This window comes from Mustela lutreola, chromosome 13 (assembly GCF_030435805.1).
Source record: "Mustela lutreola isolate mMusLut2 chromosome 13, mMusLut2.pri, whole genome shotgun sequence".
Taxonomy (NCBI): Eukaryota; Metazoa; Chordata; class Mammalia; order Carnivora; family Mustelidae; genus Mustela; species Mustela lutreola.
The window spans coordinates 11,040,093-11,054,167 of NC_081302.1; the positions used below are offsets into that span (position 1 = coordinate 11,040,093).

The 14,075-nt window shown below is 43.5% G+C and overlaps 1 pseudogene; it reads left to right on the forward strand.

Moving 5' to 3' along the window:
- LOC131814106 (asparagine synthetase [glutamine-hydrolyzing]-like) overlaps positions 1-12,699 on the forward strand; it is a 44,064-nt pseudogene extending 31,365 nt beyond the window's left edge.
- Positions 12,700-14,075: the final 1,376 nt, after the last annotated feature.

A 14,075-nucleotide genomic window follows, 5' to 3' on the forward strand; every position in this document is an offset into this window, starting at 1 on the left:
CCCCACTTAGCCATTGATCTTTTCACATTGTTTATGGTATTTATTGCTATGCATAAGTTTTTATTATTTATTTTTTATTGGTAAATTTTTCTTATTCTTGAAATATTTTATTTCTTTATTTGACAGAGAGAGAACACAAGCAAGGGGAACAACAGGCAGAGGCAGAGGGAGAAGCAGACTCCCTGAATGAGCAGGGAGCCCAACACAGGGCTTGATCCCAGGACCCTGGGATCATGACCTGAGCTGAAGGTGGATGCTTAACTGACTGAGCCACCCAGGTGCTCCATTTGTATTTATTTTTAATTGATGTTTAAAGTTGTTCTTGTAGGGGCGCCTGGGTGGCTCAGTGGGTTAAAGCCTCTGCCTTTCAACTCAGGTCATGATCCCAGCATCCTGGGATCCAGCCCAGCCCTGGGCTCTCTGCTCAGCGGGGAGCCTGCTACCCCCATTTTCTCTGCCTGCCTCTCTGCCTACTTGTGATCTCTATCTGTCAAACGAATAAATAAAATCTTTTAAAAAAATAAAAAATAAAAAAATAAAGTTGTTCTTGTATATGTTTTTCTGTTTTTTTTTTTAAAGATTTTATTTATTTATTTGACAGAGATCACAAGCAGGCAGAGAGGCAGGCAAAGAGAGGGGGGGAGCAAGCTCCCCGCTGAGCAGAGAGCCCAATGTGGGGCTCAATCCCGGACCCTGGGATCATGACTGGAGCCAAAGGCAGAGGCTTTAACCCACTGAGCCACCCAGGTGTCCCTTGTGTTTTTTTTTTTTAAGATTTTATTTATTTATTTGAGAGAGAGCACAAGCAGAGGGAGAAGCAGAGGGAGATAATCTCCAGCAGACTGCACCGAGCAAGGTCTCAAACTGACACGGGGCTCAATCTCACCACCCTGAGATCACGACCTGAGCAGAAACCTCAAGTTGATGCTTAACCAACTGCGCCACCCAGGAGCCCCTATATGTTATTCATAATCAAAAGATTTTATCATGTCCTGTTTTAGTATTTTAATAATTCAATAAGATTCCTCCCTAATCTCAAGGGCCAAAGTAGTTGACTAGCATGCTCTCCTTTCTTATTTCTGCATTGATACACAAATGGAGGAGAATTCCAACGTGAGACTGCACAGAAGACGGCAAACGAAAACTTCAAGTAATGTACACAACTTTTTTTTTTTTTTTTTTAAAGATTTTATTTATTTATTTGTCAGAGAGAGAGCGAGTGAGAGCGAGCACAGGCAGACAGAGTGGAAGGCAGAGTCAGAGGGAGAAGCAGGCTCCCCGCGGAGCAAGGACGCTGGGATCATGACCTGAGCCGAAGGCAGCTGCTTAACCAACTGAGCCACCCAGGCGTCCCTGTACACAACTTTTTGCAATGTCAATTACTGCTTTGTTTAAATTCATTAAAATAAAAAGAATTAAAAATCCATAAATTTGGGATGCCTGGGTGGCTCAGTCAGTTAAGGATCTGTCTTCAGCTCAGCTCATGAACCCAGCGTGCTAGGACTGGGTCCTACATCAGGCTCCTTGCTCAGCAGGGAGCCTGCTTCTTCTTCTGCCTATTATTTGACAGAGAGAAAGGTGGTGAGAGAGGGAAGAGAGCATTCTCCTAGCAGCACTATTTACGTTAGTGAATGACAGAAGTGGCCCAAGTGTCTATCAATAGATAAATGGACAAAGAATATGGGGTATACATACACAGTGTAATATTAGTCAGCCATAAAGTAGAACGAAATCTTGCCATTTGCAGCAACACAGATGGAGCTAGAGAGTGTAATTCTAAGTAAAGTCAGTCAGAGAGACCCAAGTGCTATATGATTTCACTCATATGTGAAATTTAAAAACAACAACAACAACAAAATAGCACTGGAGAGAAGAGAGAGAGAGACAAGACAAAGAACAGACTCTACTATTGAGAACACAATGACGGTCACGGAAGGGAGGGGGATGGGAGGGTGGCTGAAACAGGTGATGAGGATTAAGGAGTGCACTTGTCGTGATGAACGCTGGGCAGCGTGTGGAACTGCTGAATCACTATGTTGTACACCTAAAATTAATAAAACACTGTATGTTAACTATACTGAATTAAAAGAAAAAAAAGACATTCTTTCTCTTAATTAAATGAACTAAGATGGGGCACCTGGGTGACTCAGCCAGTTAGGTGACTGCTTTTGGCTCAGGTCATAATACCAGTATTCTAGAATTGAGCTCCATGTCAAGCCTCTCCCTCTGTCAACTCCCCCTGCTTGTGCATATGCTCTCTCTCTCTCTCAAATAAATAAAATATGAGACCACTTTGGAATAACAATGAAGAAACTTTTTTTTTTTAAAGATTTTATTTATTTATTTGACAGACAGAGATCACAAGTAGGCAGAGAGGCAGGCAGAGAGAGAGAGAGAGGGGGAAGCAGGCTCCCTGCTGAGCAGAGAGCCCGACGCGGGACTCGATCCCAGGACCCTGAGATCATGACTTGAGCCGAAGGCAACAGCTTAACCCACTGAGCCACCCAGGCGCCCCATGAAGAAACTTTTAATAGGAGCATATGGCTGGCTCAGATGGTAGAGCCTATGACTCCTGATCTTGCAGCTTTAAGTTCCAGCCTCATGTGATAAGGGTAGAAATTACTTAAAAATAAAATCTTGGGGCGCCTGGGTGGTTCAGCGGGTTAAAGCATCTGCCTTCAGCTCAGGTCATGATCTCAGGGTCCTGGGATAGAGCCACGCACTGGGCTCTCTGCTCAGCAGGAATCCTGCCTCCCCCTTTCTCTCTGCCTGCCTCTCTGCCTACTTATGATCTCTCTGTCAATTAAATAAATAAAATCTTTTTTAAAAATGGAAGTGGTATAACCTAGAAAATTTGCTAAAATGGGTCATCACAAAAATTAGTTTATATCTTAAACACTGATGGTAGCGAGAAAATGTTGTGTTTATGGAATTTTTAAAGATTTTATTTATTTATTTATTTGAGAGAAAAAGAAAGCACAAGCAGGGGCAGAGGCAGAGGGATAAGCAGTCTTTCAGCTAAGTAGGCAGCCTGACTCAGGGCTCGATCCCAGGACCCTGAGATCATTACATGAACTGAAGTCAGGCATTTAACTAACTGAACCACCCAGGGGCCCGTGTCTACCTTTTATACTATGTTGCTTTCGAGTTTAACTTTTCCAAAGAATATTTATATAAGTGTTGGGATTTTTAACTTTTTTTTTCTTTAATGCTATTTGGTCATAAAGTTACATGCTTATAAAGGGGGAAAAGGCTCTTTTTGTTGTTGTTGGGGGTAAGCCTACCTTAGACTTTGCATTGCGGCCTATTTTCACTACTTCATTTCTACTGAGTATTGGCCACTGGGCACTGAGACCAGAAAGTGGGGGCACGATCCCGATCACAGCAAGCTGTAGTGAGCATCTCATCCACTCCAGTGACCCCAACAGCCATTTTCCCCTTCTTCCACAATAACAGCTAGAGCCAGACATAGGTCTACTGAACTCAGCTACATTTCCCAGGCTCCCCTGCAGCGCAGTGACTCAGTTGCCAATAATGGAAGGCACCTAGCAATAATGTGTGCTGCTTCTGGTATAAGGCTTCAGATACGAGGCACACATTGCTCAGTCACTGTCTCTTCACCTCCCTTCATATTGGCATGTTAAGTGTTAAAAACTAGAACAGCTTACAAGCTTCGTGTTAAGGGTAACAAAGCTGTGTAAGTAGTCTAGATCTCCAGGATGGCTTCACAGAGCAAAGTCCATCTCCTTCCTACCACGAACTATTATGTGAGAGAGAGTTTAATTGCAACCTAATCGACTATGCATTAGAGCTTTTTTTTTTTTTTTTTTTTTTTTTTTTTAAAGAAACTTAACCAAATAAGCCAAACATGTATAAGGATAATTTATTAGGGGGGCATGGGTGGCTCAGTTCGTTAAGCATCTGCCTTTGGCTCAGGTCATGATCTCAGGGGCCTGGGATAGAGCCCCACATCAGGCTCCCTGCTGGGCGGGTAGCCTGCTTCCCCCTCTCTCTCTGCCTGTCTCTCTGCCTGCTTGTGATCTCTGTCAAATAAATAAAATCTTAAAAAAAAAAAAAAAAAAGAATTTCTTAGATAACACATCAATAGTTATTTTAGGAAAACTGTTCCTTGTCTAGTATAAGAAATCCCTCTTGAACATGAACAGATATTTCTGCAAAGAAGACATCCAAATGGCCAACAGACACATGAAAAAGTGCTCCACGTCACTCAGCATCAGGGAAATACAAATCAAAACCACAATGAGATACCACCTCACACCAGTCAGAATGGCTAAAATTAACAAGTCAGGAAATGACAGATGTTGGCAAGGATCCGGAGAAAGGGGAACCCTCCTACACTGTTGGTGGGAATGCAAGCTGGTACCACCACTCTGGAAAACAGCATAGAGTTAGGGTTAGAACCCTATGACCTCACAATTGCATTACTGGGTATTTACCACAAAGATACAAATGTAGTGATCTGAAGGGGCACATGCACCCAAATGTTTATAGCAGCAATGTCCACAATAGCCAAACTATGGAAAGAACCTAGATGACCATCAACAGATGAATGGATAAAGAAGATGTGGTATTTATATACACAATGGAATACTATGCAGCCATCAAGAGAAAGGAAATCTTGCTATTTGTGACAACGTGGATGGAACTAGAGGGTATTATGCTGAGCAAAATAAGTCAATCAGAGAAGGACAATTATCATATGATCTCCCTGATATGAGGAATTTGAGAGGCAGGTTAGGGGGTTGTGGGGGGTAGGGAGGAAAAAAATGAAACAAGATGGGATCAGGAGGGAGACAAACCATAAGAGACTCTTAATCTCATGAAACAAACTGAGGGTTGCTGGGGGGAGGAGGTTAGGGATAGGGTGGTGGGGTGATTGACATTGGGGAGGTTATGTGCTATGGTGAGTGCTGTGAAATGTGTAGGTCTGATGATTCACAGACCTGTACCCCTGAGACAAATAATACATTATATGTTAATTTAAAAAATTATAATTTCCTATGGATGCTGATACTATGTAGCACAGTGCCTGGCACACAGTAGGCATGCAATTAATTATAGTATTTGAAAGAATAAATGTATAAAAAGACACTTAAATACTTATTAAATTGAATTTTGCTTCATGGAAAAAAAAGAAAGAAAGAAATCCCTCTTGAGGGATATCATAAAGTATCATAAAGGATATCAAAGTATCATAAAGATACTCTCCTGGATTTTTTTTTGTTAAGATTTTATTTATTCATTTGACAGAGATCACAAGTAGGCAGAGAGGCAGGCAGAGAGAGGGGGGGAAGCAGGCTCCCCTTGGAGCAGAGAGCCCGATGTGGGGCTCAATCCCAGGACCCTAGTATCATGACCCAAGCCGAAGGGAGAGGCTTAACCCGCTGAGCCACCCAGGCACTCCTCCTGTATTTTTTTCCTAAAAATCTTCAAGTTTTGTTTTTGAGATTAAGGGTTTTTTTGTTTTGTTTTGTTTTTTAAGATTTTATTTATTTATTTGACAGAGATCACAAGTATGCAGAGAGGCAGGCAGAGAGAGGGAGAAGGAAGTAGGCTCCCCGCAGAGCAGAGAGCCCGATGTGGGGCTCTCTCCCAGGACCTGATGCGGGGCTCCATCCCCCGACCCCGGGATCATGACCTGAGCCGAAAGCAGAGGCTTTAACCCACTAAGCCACCCAGGTGCTCCTTGAGATTAAAGTTTTAATTGTGGGATATGGTTTGTTCATAGTTGGGGTAAGGATTTTTTTCTTTAAAATTTTATTTATCGGGGCACCTAGGTGGCTCAGTCATTAAGTGTCTGCCTTCAGCTCAGGTCATGATCCTGTTATCCTGGGATAGAGCCCCACATCAAGATCCCTGCTCATCGGGAAGCCTGCTTCTCCCTCTCCCCCAGCTTCGTTCCCTCTCTGAACGAAGAAACAATAAAATCTTTAAAAAATATATTTTACTTATTTATTTGAGAGACAGAGATAGTGAGAGAGAGCACAAGCTAGGAATAGAGGGAGAAGCAAGCTCCCCACTGAGCAGGGAGCCCGATGTGGAGTTCCATCCTAAGACCCAGGCTCATGACCTGAGCCCAAGGCAGATACTTAACCAACTGAGCCACCCAGGTGTCCCTGCAGTAAGGATTTATAGTTTTTATATGGAGTTAGCTGATTGTTTCAGCACTATTTATTGAATATACCATCCCACTGGTTCATAATATCACTTGTGTGATATATCAAATTACTACAGGGTACATGACTGTCCTCTCTTCCATTGCTTATAAGCTTGTGCCAATGTCACAACAGTACAATTGCTAAAATTTCACATCAAATCTTTATATTTGGCAGGACAAATCACTCATTTTTCAAAATCATCTTAGCAATTCTTGACATTTTCCTCTTCCATTTAAATTTTAACACCACTTATCAAATTACATGCATACACCTGCACAACTATTATGACTTAGGGTGGAAGTGCAAGGGATGCATGAGTTAATACAGGAACAGATTACACGTTCATAAAATCAAGTCTTGGGGCACCTGGGTGGTTCAGTGGGTTAAAACCTCTGCCTTCTGCTCAGGTCATGATCCCAGAGTCCTGGGATTGAGCCCCACATTGGGCTCTCTGTTCCGCAGGGGAGCCTGCTTCCTCCTCTCTCTCTCTGCCTGCCTCTCCACCTACTTGTGATCTCTTGTCTGTTAAATAAATAAATTTTAAAAAATCTTTAAAAAAAAAAATCAAGTCTTCCCACTCATGAGCATGTTGTGTCTACACATTACGTATTTAAATAAATTCTTACAATTTTCTCCATAAAGATCTTCAACATCTTCTGTTACATATATCCCAAGGTCCCTTATAGCTGTTTCACCATTTCTTGTGGTATTTAAGAAAAAAATTTTTTTTTTAATTTTTTTTAAAGCACTCTCTAGGGGTGCCACAGTGGCACAGTAGGTTAAATGTCTGCCTCTTGGTTTTGGTTCCAGTTGGGATCTCAGGGTTATGAGATCATACCCCGTTTTGAGTTCTGTGCTGAACAGAGTCAATTTCAGATTCTCTCTTCCTCTCTCCTACTGTCCCTCCTGTTCTTGCTCTCTCTCTCTCTCTCTCTGTCTCAAATAAAAAAATATTTTAAATATTTTAAAAATAAAGAGAGAAAAAAACAAATCTCTTCACTCAATATGGGGCTCAAACTCACAATCTCAAGATTAAGAGTTGCATATTCTACCAACTGAGCCAGCCAGGTGCCCCGTTACATAGTATTTTTTAACTGGATTTTCAACTTGTTTGCTATTGGCACATAGGACTATTGCTGGTCTTCTGCATACTGATCCCGTAACCTAGAATTTCCTGAATTCTCTTATTAAATTTAATGGTTTGGTTTTCTTAGATTTTCTGTATTGGCAAATAGGATGAAAAATAACTTAGGGGGTTCCCCGGGTGTCTCAGTCAGTTAAGCCTGTGTCTTAAGCCCAAGGCCCTGGGAGCAAGCCCGGCACTGGGCTCCCTGCTCAGCTGGATCCCACTTTTCCCTTTAATGCTCTCCCGGCTTGTGCTCTGGAGTGCACGCTTTCTCCCTCTCTCTGTCAAATAAATAAATAAATAAATAAATTTTTAATTAATAAAAATAAATAAAAGCATTATGGGAAATAAATAAATAGAAGCATTATGGGCCTTGTATGGTTTACCGTGGAAAATTTAATTTTTTATAAAGATTTATTTATTTACTTGATAAAGAGAGGGGGCAGAGAAAGCACGAAAGGAGCAGGGGAGAGGGCAGAGGAGCACGAAGCCGATGAGGGGCCGGATACCAGAACCCTCAGATCACAACCTGAGCCAAAGGCAGCCATTTCACCGACTGTGGAAAACTTTAAGACAATAATTCCATTTGTTTAATGGACGTATGTTCCCACGGTTTTCAATTTCCTCTTGAGGCAATGCATCAAGTAAAGGATACATTAGGCTAGAAATAAAAGCTGACTCCCTATTAAAAAAAAAACAAAACAACAACAACTCACGTTTTCCCCTCACGTGACAAGAAAGCTAGATAAAGACTGTCCAGAGACGACAAAGTCCCTAATGCTGCTGTCAGGAAAGTCGGCTCTGACTTTCCATTCCACTACCCTTAGCTTATAGGTCTTCCTCTCATGCTTGATACCCTTTGGACTCAAAATAGCTGCTTGTATTTCCAGTTTTCACTTTTTTTTAGGTAAGAAAGAAACTGAACCAGAAGGAGGTAACACCCATACCAGAAAAATGAAAAGCTTTCATCTTATTGTCCAAAACTGTGTCACATGACTCATCTAGCCACAAAAGTATTTAGGGAAGTATTTGTATTTGGGCACATTACTCTAAACAAAATCAGAGGTAGGTTAATAAAGGATGAAGAAGGCTGGATTTTGAATTGTTAATTGGCAGTATTTGCTGTACTCACTTTAGATAAGTTATATTATCCTAGGAAATTGTCTATAATACTTAAGTTCCTAAATTCTCTTATCATTTTGAAAAAAAAGAAACCTCTGATATATCTACAGTTTGTCTCCTTTAAAAATTCCTAGCACCATACATTTGTGCCTTTTAAAATTGAATTTTAAATTTATTTATTTATTTGTTTTAGAGAGAGCGCACGAGAGAAGGGGCAGAGAGAGGGGGAGAGAGAATCCCAAACAGACCCCAGGCCAAGTGTGGAGCTTGATGCAGGGCTTGATCCCAGGACCCCAAGATCACAACCCGAGCCAAAACCAAGAATCGGACCCCCAACCGACTGTGCCACCCAGCCTCCCCAATTTTTAAAAATTAATTAAAATGTTGCCTATTTTATTGCGGTGCCTGGGCAACACAGTTGGTTGGGCATCTGACTTCAGTTCAGTTTATGATCTCAGGTTCCTGGGATCAAGACCTGCATCTAGCTCCCTGCTGGAGGAGGGGGGACCAGGTTTGTCTCTCTCCCTCTGCCCCTCCCCCTGGCTTGTACTTTCTCTTTCAAATAAATAAAATCTTAACAAAAAAAAGTTTGTGTACTTTATTAATTTATTAATCTTTTCAGAGAACCAACTTTCACTTTCTTGAACCTCCCAATTTGATTTCCAGTGCATTCATTTCTGTACTCATTATTAATACTTACTTCCCTCTTTGTATCTGTGTTAGATATTTTTCTCTTTTTTTATGTTATTACAAGTAGTCTTTTTATTTTTTATTTTATTTTATTTATTTATTTCAGAGAGAGAGAGCTCGAGCATGAGAAGGGGGAGAGTCAGAGGGAGAAGCTGACTCCCCACCGAGCAGAGAGTCCAATGCAGGACTCTATCCCAGGACTCCAGGATCATGACCTGAGCCGAAGGAAGTCGCTTAACTAACTGAGCCACCCAGGTGCCCACAAATGGTATTTTTAAAATATCTTTTTCCATTTGTGTCTTTCTGGCATACAGAAATACAAGTGAATTTTTGTAGTTTGACCTTGTATCTAGTTAATCTTACTAAATGCAGTTACTGCTTTTGATAGTTTGTAGATTCATTCAGATCTTCAATTGACACAGCCATCCTCTGCAAGTAAATTTTATTTCTTCTTTACCAATCCTCATGCCTTTTCTTTCTTTTGTCTGGAATTACTGCAAGTGGCTACAAGGCTAGGCCCTCCAGTTCAATGTTGAATAGAAGTGGTTAGAGCTAACATCCTTATCTTACTCCCAATCTGAGGAGAAAAAGTATTTAGTTTCTAGCTTTGAGTATTATGTGAGCTGTGAGTTTTGCAGATGCTCTATATGGCTTGAGGAAGATGCCTTCTGTTCTTAGTCTGCTAGGCGTTTCTATCATCAACTGCTATAGCAGATTCTCTCCGTTTGGGTAAGTGGTGTTGGCCATTATGTTATAAACACCCTGAACTAGCCAGCATCATGTTATTTTACATATGCAGTAACTGTTCGATTTCCCACATGTCAATGAAAAACTTCCTTGTGCACCATTTCCTCTTGCAGCCCACACTTTCCCTCTGGATTCAACAAACTTTTTTCCTCCTGTACCTCCTAAAACTCCCTATAATCATTATCAAAGGCGAGTGATAAGTTCCCACCTTGTTTGGTCTGAAGACATGTTTATTTAGCCCTCATTTTCAAATAACAGCTTACCTGGGTATGGCATTCTGGGTTAAAGTTATTTTCTCTCAGCCCCTTTTGAAATTGTAGTCCATTGTCTTTAGACGTCTCTTGTTTATATTGGGAAGTATACCGCTAGCCTAAATGTTGTTGCTTTTACAGTTTCTGGTGTTATTTTATCTATCTTTGAACACTTTGAACAATGTATAAACATTTCTTTTAAGGTACTCATTATGCTTTATATTATTTAGTCATTTTCCATACTCTAATATTATTTACTTTGTATTATTTAGTCATTTTACCTAACTACTGTAACTCCACCATTAGAGAACAAGCTACCTGATACTGTAGTAAATGCTGTACATCTTTTCGTATAAAGAGGCCCCATGCTCTCTTACAGAATGGGGAGTGGCACAGAAAGAAAAAGATCAAAATGTCCTATCTGAGTTTAGCAACAGAGACTTGGCTCAAAGGGTACCTGGATATCGATTTGTTGACAACTGGCTAATGTTTAAGAACAAATAACAAATGAGTAAATTATCTCTGCATTGACTCTTCTGTTCACTACTTATTGTTTGGCTTTCAACAGATGTTTGGCATTCTTATTAGGGACTGTTTAAACATTAAAAAGCTATTTGTTAAGCTCAGCAAACTCTTCCTCTGTCAACCTGGGAATTCATCAGTATGCATGTAGATCTGATTCTGAGCGGATTTGTTGGGAAGGGGAGTAGTCCCAACTCTTCCCCAACTATACCGTCTAAGCTGTTCCCGTCACTGAGGTTCATATATGTCAGAGCAATTCCGAAAGAATAGTAAGACAGGGCGCCTGAGTGGCTCAGTAGGTTAAGCCTCTGCCTTTGGCTCAGGTCATGATCTCAGGGTCCTGGGATAGAGCCCTGCATCGGGCTCTCTGCCCAGCAGGAAGCCTGCTTCCCACCACCCCCCCTACCTGCCTCTCTGCCTACTTGTGATCCCTCTCTCTCTCTGTCAAATAAATAAATAAAATCTTAAAAAAAAAAAAGAATAGTAAGACAACCACCTGAAATCTATTTACAAGAGAAACTGAAAAACCTCCAGGGAGTAAACTTATTATCTTAAGCCAAGAGAGGATTAGGTAGCTTGATCTTGAAACAAAGTCTTGGTGTTTAGAGGAGATGAGTAATTTTGAATGTACCATAGTTCCTGAGACGAGGCATTATTCCCAGCTCAGACCACTTTAGGTTCAAAGTTAGGTTCTAAGGAGAGAAAGGACTATAAATAACGAAAAAGACTCTTTATATTAAAACCATCCATGGAGTATTTTGGAACCTTCTGACAACAAAGATGGATAATCAGCAATGAACACTGTAGAGCTCTGGCACATTACATTCATCACCAGCTCTATCCAGAAGCAGCAGCAACGCTCTACACGCTATACACGGAAGGGATGCCTGGCATGCGTTTAGACATTTTAAAATGGCTAGAAATAGAAAGCCCACAGAATTCTTTCCCAGAATGACGATCAATATGAAAAATGTCATCCAAAGAACTGAAGTCTGGAGGTAACCCTGAAGTTCAATCTAATTTTAAAACAACATATGTCATTTTACTGTCAAACAACACTCTGTACTTACGTTTTCTCAGAGGCTCTCAAATCGTGTGAGGACGACATCTTTTTTCAGCTTCTCTAGGTAAGAGAACAAATAGAAAAACTTAAGCGATTCACTCACCCAGATCTCAAATTAAAGCCCAGACTTCATCCCTCCTACTCCCCCCACCACCAGAAGCAGCACTAACCTTCATTCTAACAAGGGGGTGCGGGATGTCACAGCAATGTCACAGGAGGGAGTGGGAGCTGAGAGGAAAAGACAGGCAGGTGACTCCCAAATACTGAGCTGGGTGCCACCTCTCGATCCGACAGACTCTGCCGAGCCCGTGAGCGTCTTTCATGGACCAGACAAAGGTCCTGCTAGATGGAGAAGCGCACAGACTCCACGCGAACCAGAGGAAGGACCGGCTCCATGAGGAGCCACATAATCCCCCCGTAGCTTCCTTCCTACGATTCCGCAGCCAAAAATAACCCAACGGCGAAACGCAGCCCTGCCAAGAACTTCAGGTATCCCTTAAATTTCCTCCTCTTCTTCATGAATTTGTATTATTTATAAGACACTTGACACATGTTTAAACACTTCCATAGCTCTTCAGTTTCAGGAAATATGGCTTGTTCAGCTGAGGAGAGAAAAGCATATAATGAGGGAGTTAACAAGGGCTGATATTTTTTTACAACATTCTTTAAAAACTGGAAAACCTCTTTAAACACCGGGAACAGCTTAAACAATTCACTCGAGGCCTGCGGGGCCCATGTGGATGTTTCCCTCGGGGTTCCCTTTCTGGCCACGTTCTCCCCGGTTTCTCCTGCGAATGTGGGCCTAACGCGCTGCCACCTGCGGCCCAGAGGCCACACGGCCACCGGCCCGCAGCCTTGGGGGAGAGGGCGCGTGGCCTGAGGAGCGCGTGTCACCCCCGCGGCCGGAAGGGGCCCGCGCCCTTTGACCCCCGGGCGCACAGGATGCCGGGAACGGGCGGAAGTCCTCTACCCAGGCCTGTGGCGGCCCGTCGAGGCTAGTCGAGGCCTGTCGCGGCCTGTCCCGGCCTGTCCCGGCCCGGAGGAAGCGGCTGCAAGGCCGCCGGCCGGATGGCCGCGTAAAGCAATTGATGCCCAAGGCGCTCTGTCGCCGCCCCTATCCCGGGGACTCGTCTGCCCGCTGGACGGGACCCACTAGGCCGCTGCCCGTGGCCCACCGCGCCCCCTCCCTCAGCGGCGGACAGGGGCGTCCTTCGGGGAAGAACCCGGGCTGAGACCCTGGGGGCGGCCTGTAGGCCGGCTCTGCGGACTCCGGGCCCTCGTGCCGGTTGTTTTGCGGGAGCGAGGACGACGGAAGCTGCGTTCTTAAATCCCTCGCACTCGGGGGTCCGGGAAGGACGGAGACCAGCCTCCGGGCCGGACTGGGAGGAAGGAGCGCGAAACGCGGCCGCCGGGCGCGGCCAGAACGGCGCCGGCTGCAGAGCGGCTGGGCGGAGGGAAGCACCTGCCTCCGCCCACCTTGACCCCAGGGCAGTCGCCCAAAGCTCCGGGCTGTCCTCGCGGAGGTCGCTGGAGGGCGAAACCCGGAATCTCGTGGCCTTCGAGTGCTCTCCTGCCGGGGCGGGGGAGGGAGGGCACTCGGATACCCTTGACCGAGGCCCGCTCCCCAGGGCACTGAGAGTTCGACGCTCCCGAGGAGAGTGTCTCCATGGAGGAATTCCTCCTGCTTCGCTTTCAAACTTGAAAGCCCGGAGGCCGTCGGTTCTGCAAAGAGGAGCGGTCGGGCGCGGGCGAACAAGCAGCTGATGAAAATAATTGTCCTAGCACACACAGCCCTGCGCCCAGGGGCGCGCGTGCACACACACACACACACACACACACGCACGCACGCACAACTTGCCTCCTCTAGCTGCCCAACCTTAGTATTCCGGGCATGCGGTTTTCAACAACTTGCTTGACACAATAACAAAGACATTTAAATGCCAGGACTCAGACTTCACTTTTTAACCTGCTGAGAGGAGCTACTTTCAAAGCTTCCCCACCGCGAATAAACTGACAAAAAATATGGGGTGCACTTATAAATTAAACACCTTACCCTCAAAGCGGCGTGCGTTAATCAGGTTTCTAAGGCAATAGCCATCTCTGTCTTTTCCTATTCACCCAAATAATGCCACAAGAAGGAACCCCTTTACACAAGAGAGAGCCAAAAAAAAAAAAAAAAAAAAAAAAAAGAATTATACCCATTGCTAGTAAAAATCATCCTAAATCAATAGAGCACCACTTGAACTTGAGTTTCCATTGTTTCACTGAATCATCAATGTTTTTAATTAAACAGAGCTACCCTTTCTGTTAAAACATTACATAAAAGGGTTAGGTTTCTACTTTTGTTGAGGCAGCTGGCGTTTGTTGGCTGTTGT